This window comes from Passer montanus, unplaced genomic scaffold (assembly GCF_014805655.1).
Source record: "Passer montanus isolate IOZ18808 unplaced genomic scaffold, ASM1480565v1 scaffold20, whole genome shotgun sequence".
Classification (NCBI taxonomy): domain Eukaryota; kingdom Metazoa; phylum Chordata; class Aves; order Passeriformes; family Passeridae; genus Passer; species Passer montanus.
The window spans coordinates 2458084-2472792 of record NW_024366592.1 but is presented as its reverse complement, the minus strand read 5'-3'; the positions used below and the strand labels follow the sequence as shown (position 1 = coordinate 2472792).

The following is a 14709-nucleotide window of genomic DNA, read 5'->3' as shown; positions in this document are numbered from 1 at the left end:
GTGAGCAGGCTGCAGGTTGATCAGGATTTCTGATCTACAGTGTACAACCTTTGATTTCTTTTCCCTTCTTATTCCTTACAATTGTTTGGTTTTTTGGTTTTGTTTTTTTTGTTTGTTTTTTTTTTTTTTGCAATGCATTACTTTCCTTACAAAACAGTGTATTCTCTTCACAGATAACTAAGTTCCATTAATATTTTTCAGGACATGATTTAAAACTGTTGATCACACTGCTCAGTAACATGACTACATTTATAGATGCCTATTGTTAGCCATGGTAGATTGATCTCACCCATGGCTACTGTCTGTATGCTTGACTGTGACACCCATGTGCTACAGGGGAACGTGGTGGATCTTTGCCAGTGTAACAATTCCTTTTATCAGCAGTTTATCTGGAGCATCTGTTTGTCTCATCACGGTGAAACTGCTTGTAACTCTATCCTACACAGGGCAAATACTCTTTCTGCACCTGTTCAAGCATTTGATTTACTTACTGCTTCAATTCTTAATCTCAATGAAAGCAAATAAGTCAGCTTGTACAACAAAGGCTGGAACCATGAATTAAGTGGAAAAGCTGATACAGGGATGTATCAGCTGGCTGGAGCACAAAACCTGGTATTAAGGTAGGGATTGTGCAGTGCTCCCTGCAAACTGCAGATCTCATCGAGCTTCCTGCAAGAAACCTGCTGCTAATGGCAAGGCTGCAGTCCCTGCAGGAATTCATGCCTAGGACAAAAAGCCAGTGCATTCACAGATTTTGCAAGAAGCCTAGAGCTAGCACAAAAGAAAATCCCTCCCCTTAGACACAAGAAAGCCCGGAATTTCCTAGTCAACGACAAACAGTAAATAACATTTGCAGCAGAAGGTAGGAGAGGCTGGCTGGGTCGGTACTCACAGAGCTGCGGGAATGACCTTCTTCTCACATGAGTCAGCTCCTCCCCGACAGGTGCTCGCAGCTCGCCTCTGCAGGGGCAGACACCCAAATTCGAGCCCCTCGCCACTCCCCGTGCCCTGCCTCCACACGGCTTCTCTTCGCAGGGCTCCTAGCAGCGATTTTCTCCTCCTCTAGGCTTGCAAGGTAAAGCCAAAATGTAGAAGAGACGGGATCTCGGCTGCAAATCTCCTTGTGGCAGCCTTTGCCGGAGCATCTCGCAGAGCCTCGAGGAGGCTGAGTGATGATGGGTCTGGCTGCCAAGTCGTCACGGTTGCCACAGTAACGCAGCAGTGGTCCCCTGTGGCTGGCTAAGGGAGCGGCAATGGGAGCACCGAATGGATGCGCTGCCTCCTCCTTCGAGGATTCCTCTGACCTGAGTAATCCTCCCGTTTCTTTAAAAAGGCTGTTTTGTACAGGAGGTATTTCCCTCACACCCCGCACACACCCTCCCTCCCACCTTGGTTACTCCGCTCACAGAGCTCTACGGCATCTTTAATCCTGTTTCTGTGGTGTAGGAAAGCTGGCATAACCCCGAGGGAGCTGCTGGCTTCCCCTGAGAAACACCACGGCTTGTGGAAAGAGGAGAAAAGAAACCTTGTTCTGGTGAATACCTGAGCAGGAGCGCACGCTCGCCGGTGTTTGAAGCAGTGCTGGGATGGTGCGATATAATCTTGTCTCTGTGAGCAGGTGAATGAGCAGTTGAGAGAGCAGGAGGGGATTGCTGTGCCAAGCGTTTCTCTGCCAGCACGGCCCAGCACAAGTGTGTCTGTGAGGCCCTGTTACAGCTACGGGGAAGCTCAGGGCAGGCAGGATTCCTTTGTTCCTGTCCCCTCAACTGAAAAGTCTTGGTGCTGTCATTTCTGAGCCTTAATATCTACTAATTTTTATTATAACATTGACACAAACATTAGCAGTAATGTTAGTCCACCACAGTGGAGATCTACAGACTCTGGGCTGTAGTCAGAAAAGCAGCCAAGGCTGCAGAAGCAGGCGTTATTTTGCTGGACAATGAACAATTCAGCCTTGTTTTGGAAAGCAGCTCCTTGGATAGTTAAATAATACCACTTGTTTATGAGACAGACTATTTATCTCATCTTCTTTATAAAATGTTGCTAACGGTTCTTTGTTGCTTTCCTTATTATTCTCTCTTAAAGCCAAGTGCTTCTTTTAAGGTAATGGGTTTCCTCTCTCAGTAACAAACACAGCTCTGTGTGCACGTAGGTGGTGTGGACAAAAACAAACACACAGGAGCAAAACCCACACATTTGCTTTCTTAGCTGACTCTCCCGTCCTCACTTTCAACCCAGGTTGTTTGGGCAATCTGTGACACTGGCTCATCCCAACTTGCTGGGTAGGGACAGGCCTCCAGGGGCCAAAATCCAGATGTTAAAGATCCCATCGTGACACGGAGTCAAGTACCTTTTGCTCCACTGCAATCTGCAGCAGCAGAGATGGGACTAGTTAAGAACAGCAGTATCAGCCAGAAGGGCTGGAAAGAATTGAACTGGATTATAAAAGCTGTGAGCAGGCAAAAAAAAAATCTTACATGTTAAAATAAAAAGTCTAATCTTTTTACTTATCTTTGCCTCTGCCTTCAGACTGAGTTTTCCAGCTTTCCTCCAATGTACTGTAAGGATTAAAACTTAATTTGGTTTAGAAAAAAACTTTCATTTCTCCTGTGTTTACAGGATTCTTAAATGGGACTTGGAGAACATCACCAAACACGGTGATGGCCACGACAACGCCACTGGGCTTGGCAGTGCAGAATATCTCTGTGGAGTAGGAAAGTCCATCTAGGCCCAGCCTAAGGGAGTCTGGAGCCTTCTGATTACAGGTGCTGGATTTAACAGCATCACCCCCACACATAGACACCCTTGTGCCTTGTTCAAAATCAGTTATTAGCACACCCAGGCTTAGGAGCATCCAGCTCCACACATGTGTGAGGTTACTGAACATATGAAGGCATCTTACAGAAATTCAAGTTATCACAGGCATTTTATGCCTGTTTCCTCAGTAACCTTACATGAGAATGCAGCAAGATCAGAAGCTGAGCTGCACACTTGGTCTCACATAGGAAAGTGTTGCTTGGTACATATAATTAAATAAATCTGTTTTGCTGACACTCCTTCCCCCACCCCTTCCCTCAGCTATTTTTATGCTTGGCTTAGTGGAAAAGACTTGGTGCCTCTGGGTGTGAAGCATGAAGCCATTCAAAATGAAGCTGTCCCCTGAAGAAGACAATCCTGAGAAGGAATAATGCTGGCCTCTCAGGGAGCATGAAAGCAGCAGAGGAATGCAGGGGAGAGGAGGTGGCTGGGCTTGGCCTGCAGCACCGAGAAGTCTTTTCCATTTGCAGCTTTCTCCTCCTGCAGTCAGAGCTGTTTAATGGGATCACGAGGGCTGCTGTGCCATTACTTAGGGAAGAGGGTATAAAAACGACAGCAGCTAATAAGCACCCATTTCTCATCAGTGGCCTCATAAGGCTAATTGCACAAACAGAACGTTTGGGAGGCCAACGGGCTGGAAATGACATTCTGTCTGCTGGATCCAGACCAGCACACAGAGACTGCCTCCCTGTGCCTGGACACAAACAAAGACAGGGCTATCCCCAAGTGTGTGCCCACAGGAGGACACAGACTTCAGAAACTGAGCTGGAATGCTGAAGACACAGCACAGCCATTCTTCCTGATGATCAGGAGGCAACGGGAGCAGAAACATTGAATGTTCCTTTGTCCATAAATGTCCAGACCACATTCCTGGTTCTGAAGTTCCCTCACAGAAAGGAAGGCTTTGTCTGGAGCTCACGACTGAGGACTGGAAGAAAGACTGAAAAAAATACCTGAAAAAAAAAACCTAAAAAAAAACCCAATCCAAGCTTGGTGGACCAGGGTGGAAACACACCTTGAGCTGAGGCCTCTGTTCAGAGGAGGCATTGATGCTTCCCAGAGAAGAGGCTGGCTGATGGGAAGGGCAGACACTGGACAGAGCTGTGTGTGGCCCCAGAGCAGCATAAAGGCAGGGAGTGTGTGTTTATGTGTGTAGGAAGGGAGCTGGTGGTGGTGGGAGTGCAGCCCCTGCACGTGAATTGTAGATGTCAAAGCTGAAAAAGTGCTTGTTGGCCTGTTCACTTCCCCTTCTTTTGGCTGCTGAAGATTTGAGAAGTTGAATCTTCCACTCATGGCACCAAAGGATCTAATGCTCTAGTATCATCAGTCACTAATTAGATAATTCTGACCAAAAAAAATACTTGACAAGATTGGTTCTTTCAAACATCCAGGTTCATTTTGCTCTTAGTATCACTATCCAGGTTTATTTTAAACCAATATTTAAATTTTCTTCTCACTCTGATCTATAGTTAGGCTTATTAGGAAGTGTCTGTGCTGTTTTTTCTATTTTTAAAATATGGGCCCACGTTTGATGGGTTTTTGCTTGAGATTCTCTGGTGCACTGCTGGTAAAATTAACTCATAACCAGTTCTCAAGGCTTTTGGAAAGCTATGACCACATTAGAATATATCCTGTTCTAAATGATTTGGATATCCTAGACTTTTTTTTTTTCCACACCTGATTTTCATGGAGATCCATGCTCCTGCTTGTTTACACTCCTACTAAGTGCTGCTATGGTCATGCATGTTATTGATGGGTTTCTGGAAAGCTCAGCAACTCAGCAATTTTATAACTGCATTATAAATAATTCAATCAACTGTTCTTCCCCACATCTACATCTCATTTATTAATGGACTTTCTTCCTAGGCAGTATTTTCTTATCTGTCATCACTGTCCCAGATATATAAATATACATAAATATATATATATATATACTTGGAGGAGGAATGTAATTAGTTTCGCCGTCCTTGTGCCAAAACTTCCACTGACTTCAGTCAGAGATTTGCCTGAAGAATGCCTGATTACAGCCTGTAGGAGTTGGTCCTATTTCTGTACCCCAGAACAGGCTGGAGTGAGTGCACAGAGGTGGGCAGTGGAGTCCATGGGTGTTTGAACCCAGAGGCATTGGAAGAGAAGCACAAAAGTGTGGGTTTATGTGTGCAAGAAAAAGAAGGTGAAGCACAGACAGAGGGGAGCCAGGCAAACTGATTGAGGACTCTGTTATAAAAGAGAAGGGAAAACAGAAGATTTTACATTATTAATTCATGTTAAACTTTGTTTGTTTGTTTGTTGGTTTGGTTTGGTTTATCTTTTTCAAATAACAGAAGAGTGGATTTTCTCTTTCCCCCCTTTTCTGTCATCAGACAGCTGTGCAAATATTTTAGCATGCGATTGTGGAAGCACAACACTGCAAACTTCTGCATTGTGCCAAGAGAAAAGTACAGGAAAACAAAAGGCAAAAGCCTGGGGTTGATCTAGCTGCCAGGATCTTCTGTCCCCAGGGGAACCAGAGAGAGGAAAAGGGAGAGAAAAAAGGAGAGCTGTGATAGCTTTCACTGCTGACAGTGACAGTATCCCAGGTCAGAAGGAAACACAGACTGCAGGGAGGGTAGCAAAGGTATCAGAGCAATTAGCAGTCATAGAATCACATCTTTCTTTTTTTTTTTTTTGTTGGCTTTATCTGCATCACCAACTGCTTGTATTGTACCTGCCCTAAGCGACTGAGTTCTCAGGTTGCAGGTAGATTGAAAACCCAACTTACACAGTGCAGTAAATCAGTCTTTTAATTTAGGAAATCAGACCTACATGCCTGGCTGGTGGTTATACTGGCCTGGCATAAAACAGGTCTTTTCCAGCAGCTTGAGGGGTTCATCAGCAAAGCAGGCCAGACAAAAGAAAACCCATCACTTCACAAGTTCCCTCAGGAGTTTATGCTACACAAGTGAGGGCAGTGGGTGATAACACAAACCTAAATATGCCACAGCCAGGAACCAAGCTGACTGATTCCCTGCCAAAGAATCCTATCTCGTTACTGTAGGGCAATGAATTAATCCATAAAAAAATTAGCTATCACTTGCAACATTCTCAGTGGTTTGCCAGGCTGATTTCAGTGATTCCTCTACATCAAATGACAGCACATCTCCATCTTTCACAGCTTAAGTGAAAACAATAGGTCACTGTGTACTGGGACTCCAGCCCATGCTGCTCGTGAGAAGTCAAAGGATCAAGACTCATTCCTGAAGCTGGTCATCATTCTGTGTCCTGAAATACAGAGCTGGGGATACTTCTCTCTTCTTTTTTTTTTTTTATATTTTAGGCCCATAAAACTGCCAAAGTTATTCAAACAAACAAGAAACTCTTGGCTGTACTGCATGTAATCTCCCATCCCAGGGAATTAAACAGGTGGTTATTAAAAATGTAATAACACCCACACTGTGAGAACATTTAAACCCTAAAGGAAGAAATTCTTCCTCCATCAAAGAAAGCAAAATAATTTAATGGTTTCAGGAAGTCTTCATACTCCAGCTTCCTCTAACCATTTGCATTCCACTTCCATTTAATTACCTGAATGATTAATTAACATCTATCAGCTAATGTTTTGCACAGTGCTTCAAATAAGTAAATCACAGTATAAGTCCTTGATAGGAATTGTTAATTAGGCTCCTATTTATGCCACTGTTGTTCTGGGCTCTTCCCATTCCTTTCCATATTCACCTCCATAGGCAGTGAGCAGTGCAACCTATCGTGGCTGTTATTTCCAGCCCAAGTTATGGAGTCATCACCACCATCCTCCTGGGGCTGTTTCAAGAATATCTAGCTTTTCTGGCATTGTCCATGTGCTTTTATGGGACCTGAGTCCCCAGCAAAGACCTTGCACCCTGTTATCCCCTTTAATAGCATTTTTAACTCACAGGTAAAATGTGTTTACACATTTAATAGCATTTTTCCCTCACAGGCCCAGACTCCAGCCCCACAGCAGCTCTCCCCTGCCCAGGTATGCACAGAGATGAGGATGGAGGCTCCCTTCACTCAGCATGACAGCACAAAACAGGGTGGGTACAGCTCCTCCCTACAGGACACCAGTTTTCCAAACAAGCCCTGGAAATATCTGCAGTTCCATCCTTCCTTTGGGAAGCCTCAGCAGGGTTCTCCTGGTGCCATAGGGGCTGAGCACAGATTCCAGCAGAGGCCAATGTGAACTCCCAGGGCAGGGCTGAGGTTTGTCTGTAACAGAAATCCCACCCACCTCCACATGGTTCTCCTGTGACTCTGGGCAGGCCGTTTATAATTAGGTGTACAAGTGGTGAATTTGGGTTTCTCGGGTTGCAGTTGTCTTGAGAGACCAGAGACATGACTTTTAAAAGCAGGACATACCCCTGCAACTGAAAGCAGTTGTCTCTGTAGTTATTGTCTCTGCAGGTCCTGTGAAATAAGCACACAAAACACTGCATTTTGTTTTCCTTTAACTGTCAGCCATACAAATTCTGCTTTATAATTGAGCATCAAGTCAAGTTCTTTCCTTCTTACTCATAAGTAAAATTCAACAAGCCAAAACAGGCCACAGGAATGCCAAAAATATAACCCTTTGGAACTCAGTAAACACTTTTGTTGATAGTGCTGAAAAGGGAGCAGAATCATTTTCTCTGAGTGCACTCAGAGGTAATGAGAGCCCATTGCTTTGAGTCACTGAACTCAACCTGGTGCCAATGGGACAGGCTGAGCTGGTGAATCTCATGATCCTTCCCTTGTGTCCCAGTTTATTTTAACTCCTTCTGGAGTCTCCAAAGGAAAAGACTCTCGTGCTCAAAGATACTGAAGCAGCAAAGGACAAGTGCAGAAATAAAGTCTTTGTAATGTTCTTTTCTCCTTGCCTAGATCAGTGCTAGACAAGCATAGGGGTTTCTAAGCAGAAAGGTCCATGGAGAGGAAGGAAAGAACCTCATAATCCTCTTTCCTTCTGTATCCCCACATTATATGCAGCTTTGGGTTTGTGGGGACTGTGAACTTTACTTTCTTCTAATCTTTATTGTCCTGGTCCTTAATAACTCTGGAAGTAGATTGCTAACAGCACAAGTTTTCCATGTAAGTCCCACGGTGATGTCCAAGGGTTTGCCCACAACTGCCTGTGACAGTCCCCAGTGCTAAGAAATGATGGAATTTGCACTAAGTCAGCACTGGAGGAGAAAAGAGAGAACAAAATGGAGGAAGAAGAAATGGAGAGTGCAGAAAAGAAAGATACAGAAAACAAATCACTTAACACAGGTGAACCACTTAACACAGGTGAACTCCTTCATGGCTGGCATCTCTAAATCCCAGGAGAGCTGGTTCAAACACCAGAAAGGCAGCAAGCTTGCTCTGAGACCTGCATGCACGTACAGATATGGAGACATTATACAGGCAGTCTGGAGAGCTCAAATGAGGGGGTAAAACCTATATGCTAATGTGTGTATGTGCATGTTCATGGTGTGCAGCACCAACAGCTCTGGGAGTAGGAAATTACAAGACAGGCTTTACATTGTAACAAAATAGGCTTTGGAACCTTAAAAGTTTGAGCTATAAATTGAAAGACAAACAAACAAACCCCTCAAACCCAAAACCAAACTAAAACAAAAACAGCAACAAGAACAAAACAAACAAAAAACCAAACAAAACTAAACAAACAAAAACCCAAGCACTACAAACAAACAAACCCCAAACAAACAAACAAAAAACCCAACCAAACCAGGACAGTGAGCACTCTTTTGCTAAAATCCAAAACTGACAGAAGGTGAGGATGGACAGAAGTGGTTGCAGAAGTTTGTCTGCCACCCCTTGGTGCCTGTGCTGGAGAACACACACAAACCTGCTGGAGTGTCCTGCACCCTTCGGCAGCTTTGTGCCCAAACTCCCTGACTGAAGGCTTTCTCTGAGGGATGTAAACAAAGGACAAATTTGGAACAAATTGCCACAAAAGACAGACGAACTGCTGCCTGGGTGACCCACACAGAATGTCAGGAGCAGCCTTAAGGAGAAAACTGGACAGAAGGAAGAAAGGGTCTACAAGGGGTTTGATTTCTTTTCCCACTGAATCAAGATGGAAACAGTGCACGGGTCTTGCTTCTCTTTGTGGCTCTGGGGAAAGCAGAGGGATTGGTTTCAGTGGCTCATTTCCCCAGGCTCCTGCTGTTCCATGGAGATCAATGTATCATTTAATAGGGACAGGCTTTTTAGCTCGCTGAGATTTTATCTGCTGATGGCTTCCATGATATTTATAGACATATCCATCAGCATAACAGCAGGAAGCAATTCTCCAGGGGTCAAATTGGGTGGATTTCCCCTATTTAAGTGCATTATGGATGCAGCTTTCTGTATAGGATTAACCACTTAACTCACTGAATCCTGAACATCATCAGCCATTGTTCACAAAAACTGATGATCTCCACGGCTTAGCTGTGGGATGGTCGACTTGTTTTCAGCCTCAATTATCTTTTCAAATAATAAGGTCTTTTGTTAACCTCTGACTTGCTGAGCACTGTGTGGGCAGCCCATTAAGTATTCCACAGTCCTCTTTTAACCCTGTGATTCAGGCAGCTCTAGAGATTTAGTCCCACGATTGTCCTATATCTGACCAGTCTGAATCTTTGATTGCCACAAGAGCAGCAACACCAGAGAACCCGTTTTAATCATGGCAAGCTTAGGAAAATAAACCACTTGGAAGATCGAGGCAGAACCTACATGCTTACTATATAAAGTGTTTAAATGCTTTCAGCCTAACTTTTGGCAATGATTTACAGGGCATGCTTCCCTGCTAGGACTATTTAGAGAGTCAGCTCCTTTGGGGATTTAGGATGCAGTGATTCTATCTCCTAAAATTATTCTACTAACTTTCTAGTATTGAATTTCTCCTTGTGAGTACACCTTTTGGAATGAGACAGCCTTGCAAGGGGAGCTCAGAATAGATATATTGTTCCAGCAGCTCAGAGTGCATTGGAAACGTGAACTGCTGCTTGATTTGACACAGAAAGATGGATGTAGAGTCCTGACATGGACAAGTGTTCTTAAATACAAATTTGAGTTGTTTAAGGTTTTGTTTCCAATCACCAGAGCTATCATCAGTCACGTCTCTCCATCCACTCTCCCTTTCAAATTCACCATGACCTCCTCATGGCCTTATTTCACTTAACCTTGCTGTGTTTACAGTGACCTCCATCCTCATGGCTTGGTTGTACTCTGAGTGCCAGGCTGACACACCAGCATGCAGCCCTCTCACTCACAAAGACACTCCATGAGAAATGTAAGGGCAGCTGCTGTCTATCCCTGAGAGCAAAAATTAAGTTCCCAATCCCTGGCAGAATTCACCCCTTTTTCCATCCTTGAAGGTCTGGTCAGAGTTCATACATGAATCCCATTTCCATTACTTTGCTCTTGAGGGGTTTTATTTTGCTGGTGTACACAGCTGCAGTGTACTCTTGATCCTTTGCTTTACCCTCATCCATTTCATTTCATTCAGGTGTATTGGAACACTCCATAAATACAACTGAAATTACAAATCAAATAAACCCTCTGTCAGGCAGGAAAGACAATGACATTGTCCTCTCTGTTCCCCTGGCTACATCTGCTGAAGGATGGTGACAGTGGGAGACAGGAGAGCTACAGCTTAAAGTTCACTTTGAGAAGCTATAAATATTACAAATACAACTTGTCCCATGTACCATGTAGTTCCAAAATATATTACAGCTTAGTAGCTTTTCTGCCATGTTTCAAGCAAATTCTTTCAGCCTGTATACACTGAGTCATTTTTTGGAAGTAAGCTTTTTGGATCTAACATTAAATGAGAAATTATTTCAGATTTGGTAATACAGACTGGGTTTTCAACTTCCTCCTTGAACAGGCATCTGGAACAAAAATGTGTCTAGAAAATTTTGGCCTGCCTTTTGAGTCTGCCTGGGCTCGGGCTGCTCCCAAAGCTGAAAACCTCACTGAGAGACAAGGGCTGGACTCCTCACAGGCTGCCCTTCCCCCAGTGCCAAGAAGTAACCACGTATGTCTAAGGCTACATAAACTAATTAGACATCTAATCCTACCTTTGTCTGCACCTGGTACTGCCAAGAAAGACGAGAAGGAGCAGCAAGTACGGGAGGCACAGAGGGCAAGAGAACATCAGGGAAACAAGGCCAATACACTGCTTGAGACATTAATCCTACACACAGTGTGAGCACACCTCTCAAACGGGTACGACCCTGAAATAGCACACAGACCTTCCAGAGGATGGGAGAAATCCTGCCCGAGAAAGGTGCTGCACATTCATTGACTACGTTAAAAAAACACTCACATGGCGTTCATGAAATGGCAATTACGAGTTAATTACTGTATCAAGTTCACAGCACAAACAGCAAGCAGGAGAGTTCTGCCCTCCACAGCCAGAAGGGCACGCAGGGGGTGCTGTCTGTGAAACACAAGACACAAAGGTTGTACCAGCATCAGCCCCTTCCCTGGGGATTTCTCCAGAGGCTCAGGCACCACGCAATGCAGCATTGCTGGCTTTCCTAAAGCAACCTCACATCACAGCTTTTGTGAGCACCACGAGACCTGGCCAGGCAAGAGCCAGGACCAGAAGACTGCGATGGAAAAGAGCTTGTAAACTTCTGTAGGATATTCTGAAATGTCCAGTTCATGGAAATACAGGAAATGCATTGCCTGCTTGTAGAGATAATTAAGGCAGATCACAGTAAATGTGCATTCAGAATGAGGGACAGAAGACTGACAGACACTGTGAAAAGAAATACTGGCATGTCAGGAAGTTAGGTCAAAAATGAGAAGAACCATTTTCTCAAATCACCTTGTTTGCCTTGTGGTACAAATAGCTCCAGGATTCACACTGCCAAGCCTTTCTCCCAGTCAGGAGAGCACAAGGCTCGCTTTTGAAAAAAGAGGAAAGGTGGAGACTAATGGATGAGAGTTGACTTTGGCAAGCTGGGCCTTGAGAAGTGGCATTAACTGTTAGAGGGGCTGTGACTCTAAAGCAATGAGCAAAGAGATGCTGTGCTAGACAAACAGGGTGTAATAGAGCCACAGCGATGACAGGCTTCAGTATTTTCTCACAGATAATAACTAGCTGAAGAAAAGAAGATGCCTTAGGCCTCTAACCAAATTGGTCACCTTACAGCTATGAAATGCCCCACCCAGCACTAATTATGACTGTTATAACAGTAACAATTAAATCAAAGTAACTGCTGCTATTCTTTGACAGCGGCCTTGCCAAGGTGAGTATTTTGTTTGATTACGAAGCAAAGAAAGGGACTTAACTTAAAATCGCCCTTTGTTTCAGAAAGGTTTTGTTATTATGTGAGTAAAACTCAAGTTTTGACAAGTTGTGAACACAACCCTGTGTTCCCAGTTTCCCAGTTTCCAGTGTTTACACCTGACACGGTGTTTGTGCATCTGTGATGAAGGTTGAAACAGAGATTGGCCCTTCTGTTTTATGTGATACCCCCCAGCTGGACTGTGGCTGTGGCTGCCCCATTGTTGTCTTTTCTGCCTTGTACCATCCTTGCCTGCTGTTTACACAGGTTTGGATACAGCCAAAAAAACAGACATCAGTGCATTTAAACACACTCACTAGGAACAGCAGCAGGTGGCCCCAAAATCAGGTGAGTCTCCTCTAAACAGTTTTATTTTTGAAACAAACCCCAGGATTGATGCTGTGCCCCAATGCTTGGTGAGACAGGAAAGCATCACCATGGGCCATCTGTCCCAAGCACAGCCAGAGAGCATTCACCTTCCCCCAGCTCTGCAGACTGTCTGCCAGCAGCCAGGGAAGCCCTGAATCTGGGCTAATTGAGGGGATCTGCAGCCAGCCAGCTTCATATTTAATGGGGATTTACTGCTGATGGAAATTACAAGCGAATTACAGATTCCAGCGCGTCACGGTCTCGCCAGAGTCAAACAAAAGCACGTGGTGATAAGAACAGAGTGCTGCACACTGGGACCTGAGGTCTCCATGGACCTCATTGCTTTGTTAAAGCATTGCTGATAAGCTATGATGTACTACAGAGCTCCACATCTGCCCCAGAGACTATGCTTTCCTCTGTTGTGTTTATAATGCCATTTATTATTTCCAGCTCCCCTGTTTGTTTTTATAGGAGTGTAGGAGGGTTTCTTTCTCCTCAAATCAAATCATAGGGCCTCACCATTTCTAGCTCAAAGTCTCCCTAATGCTGCTAATCTCCTATTAACAGCCTACTGACACAGAAGAGACAACAGAAAAAGACTGATTGCCAGCCCTCTGGCCCTGTGACCGTGTGCTGGTCAGATCTGGATTAATAGTTGAGGCGATTTACCTCAGGAGGCCTTGTCACAGGTGCCTGTAACTCTAAACTCTCCTCGAACTGCCTGGCAGGAGAGGGAGGAGGGGATCCAGTAAATCCACAGATGATGCACACACCAACAAGGCCCTGCTGAAAATAATTTTTCTTCTTCTATACAAAATCAGGATGACTGCGGGGAAAAAAACCTCTTTGACTTCATACAAAAGGCAACGAGCTGGGCATGGGCATTCCACCCAGGAGGATGGCTGCGGGAAAAAAACCTCCTTGACTTCATACAAAAGGCAACGAGCTGGGCATGGGCATTCCACCCAGGACACAAAACCCACTGTCCTCATACCACCTGTCACTGACAGCAAGTTCTTTTGGCTTTTCTGGTCACTAGAAATTGTTATCCAGGAGCACTGCTTCCCTCCAGTGCTTGTGTAGTAGGATAGACTGCCCTGCTGTGTAGCTGGGACCCTTTCAGCTTTAAGACAATTTAAGCTGCTCCCATTCAAGGAAAGATGGAAAAAACAGCATCATTCTTATTTGGCAACAAGTACCCATGTGACAGTTGGGTCCGGCAGCCCAGGCAGGCTCAGGCTCCCCTCCCGGGCTGCACTGCACCTCCTACATTTGCCATGCAGGCTGTGCTGCTCCATGACCCTACATAGCAGGAGGAGGGTGCTGGCAGGACGGCTGCAGCTGACCAGCTGCACTTGACGTCAGCCAGCAGCAGAGTGGCCACCCGGAGCATCTGAGCTGCACCAGGAGTCTGCCAGGGAGGGAAACAGAGGCAGGAGCTGGAGCTGCCTGGGTCCGGCTCGGCCGCCCGGGATTCGCGTGTGCCCGACTACGGAGCTCCAGCATCTCTCGTCTCCACGAAGAGGATTGCATTTCAGAGTGATTTCTTTTTGCTTGTTAACAAATTGGCGGTAAAACAGGTAATTGTTCCTGGCCTGAAGTTAAGCAATCCTGTTACTGAGTGTTATTTGCAGGTCAGAGAGCTGCAAGAGGTTTGGCCTTCAAGGCACCACACTGTCCCCTCTAGGAGGAGGGGTGAAGTACAAAAACATTCTACCGTGCCTTACAGAGAAATTAATTTAATCTACAAGCATTGGTATTACAAGGCTGCTTGTCCACCTTGGCTTCTTACACAACCACACACTGCAGCTCACACGGAGCTGCCGTTCAGAGCAACTCCTACCTCTCCCTGACCCTTCCCAGCCTCTAACACAACTGCATCAGTGTTGCAGCTCCCTGTCTTTCCACAGGTCTTTATTCATCAGCATCTGCAGGGAAGCAGGATCTGACTCACTCCGCAGCTCCTGCTGCTCGCTCCCCCAGCTGAAACATCAGCCCCGTTCCAAAATATGCCTCCGTGACCACAACACCTGCTGCAAACATCACCAGAGCAATGCTGGGCTGCCCTCCTAAGGGGCACAGCACTGCTGGCTGCTCCCCATGACAGAAACCCTTCAAGAGCATCTTTGCATGACACTAACTTACCTTGTTTTTGTGCTGTCTCACTCCTTTTCTGAGTCTCAGTGAGGAGCATCCAGCCAGCGTGAGTCTTTTTCAAACTTGATTCCTTATCCATATTTGG

At 45.2% G+C, this 14709-nt stretch overlaps 1 protein-coding gene across 1 annotated transcript in view; it reads right to left on the bottom strand.

Moving 5' to 3' along the window:
- MICAL3 (microtubule associated monooxygenase, calponin and LIM domain containing 3) overlaps positions 1-1163 on the bottom strand; it is a 158719-nt gene extending 157556 nt beyond the window's left edge. The window contains exon 1 of the mRNA XM_039708267.1: positions 893-1163. The gene's annotated coding sequence lies outside the window, so the exon portion shown is untranslated. The remainder of the gene's footprint in view (positions 1-892) is intronic.
- Between the last annotated feature and the right edge of the window lie 13546 nt (positions 1164-14709).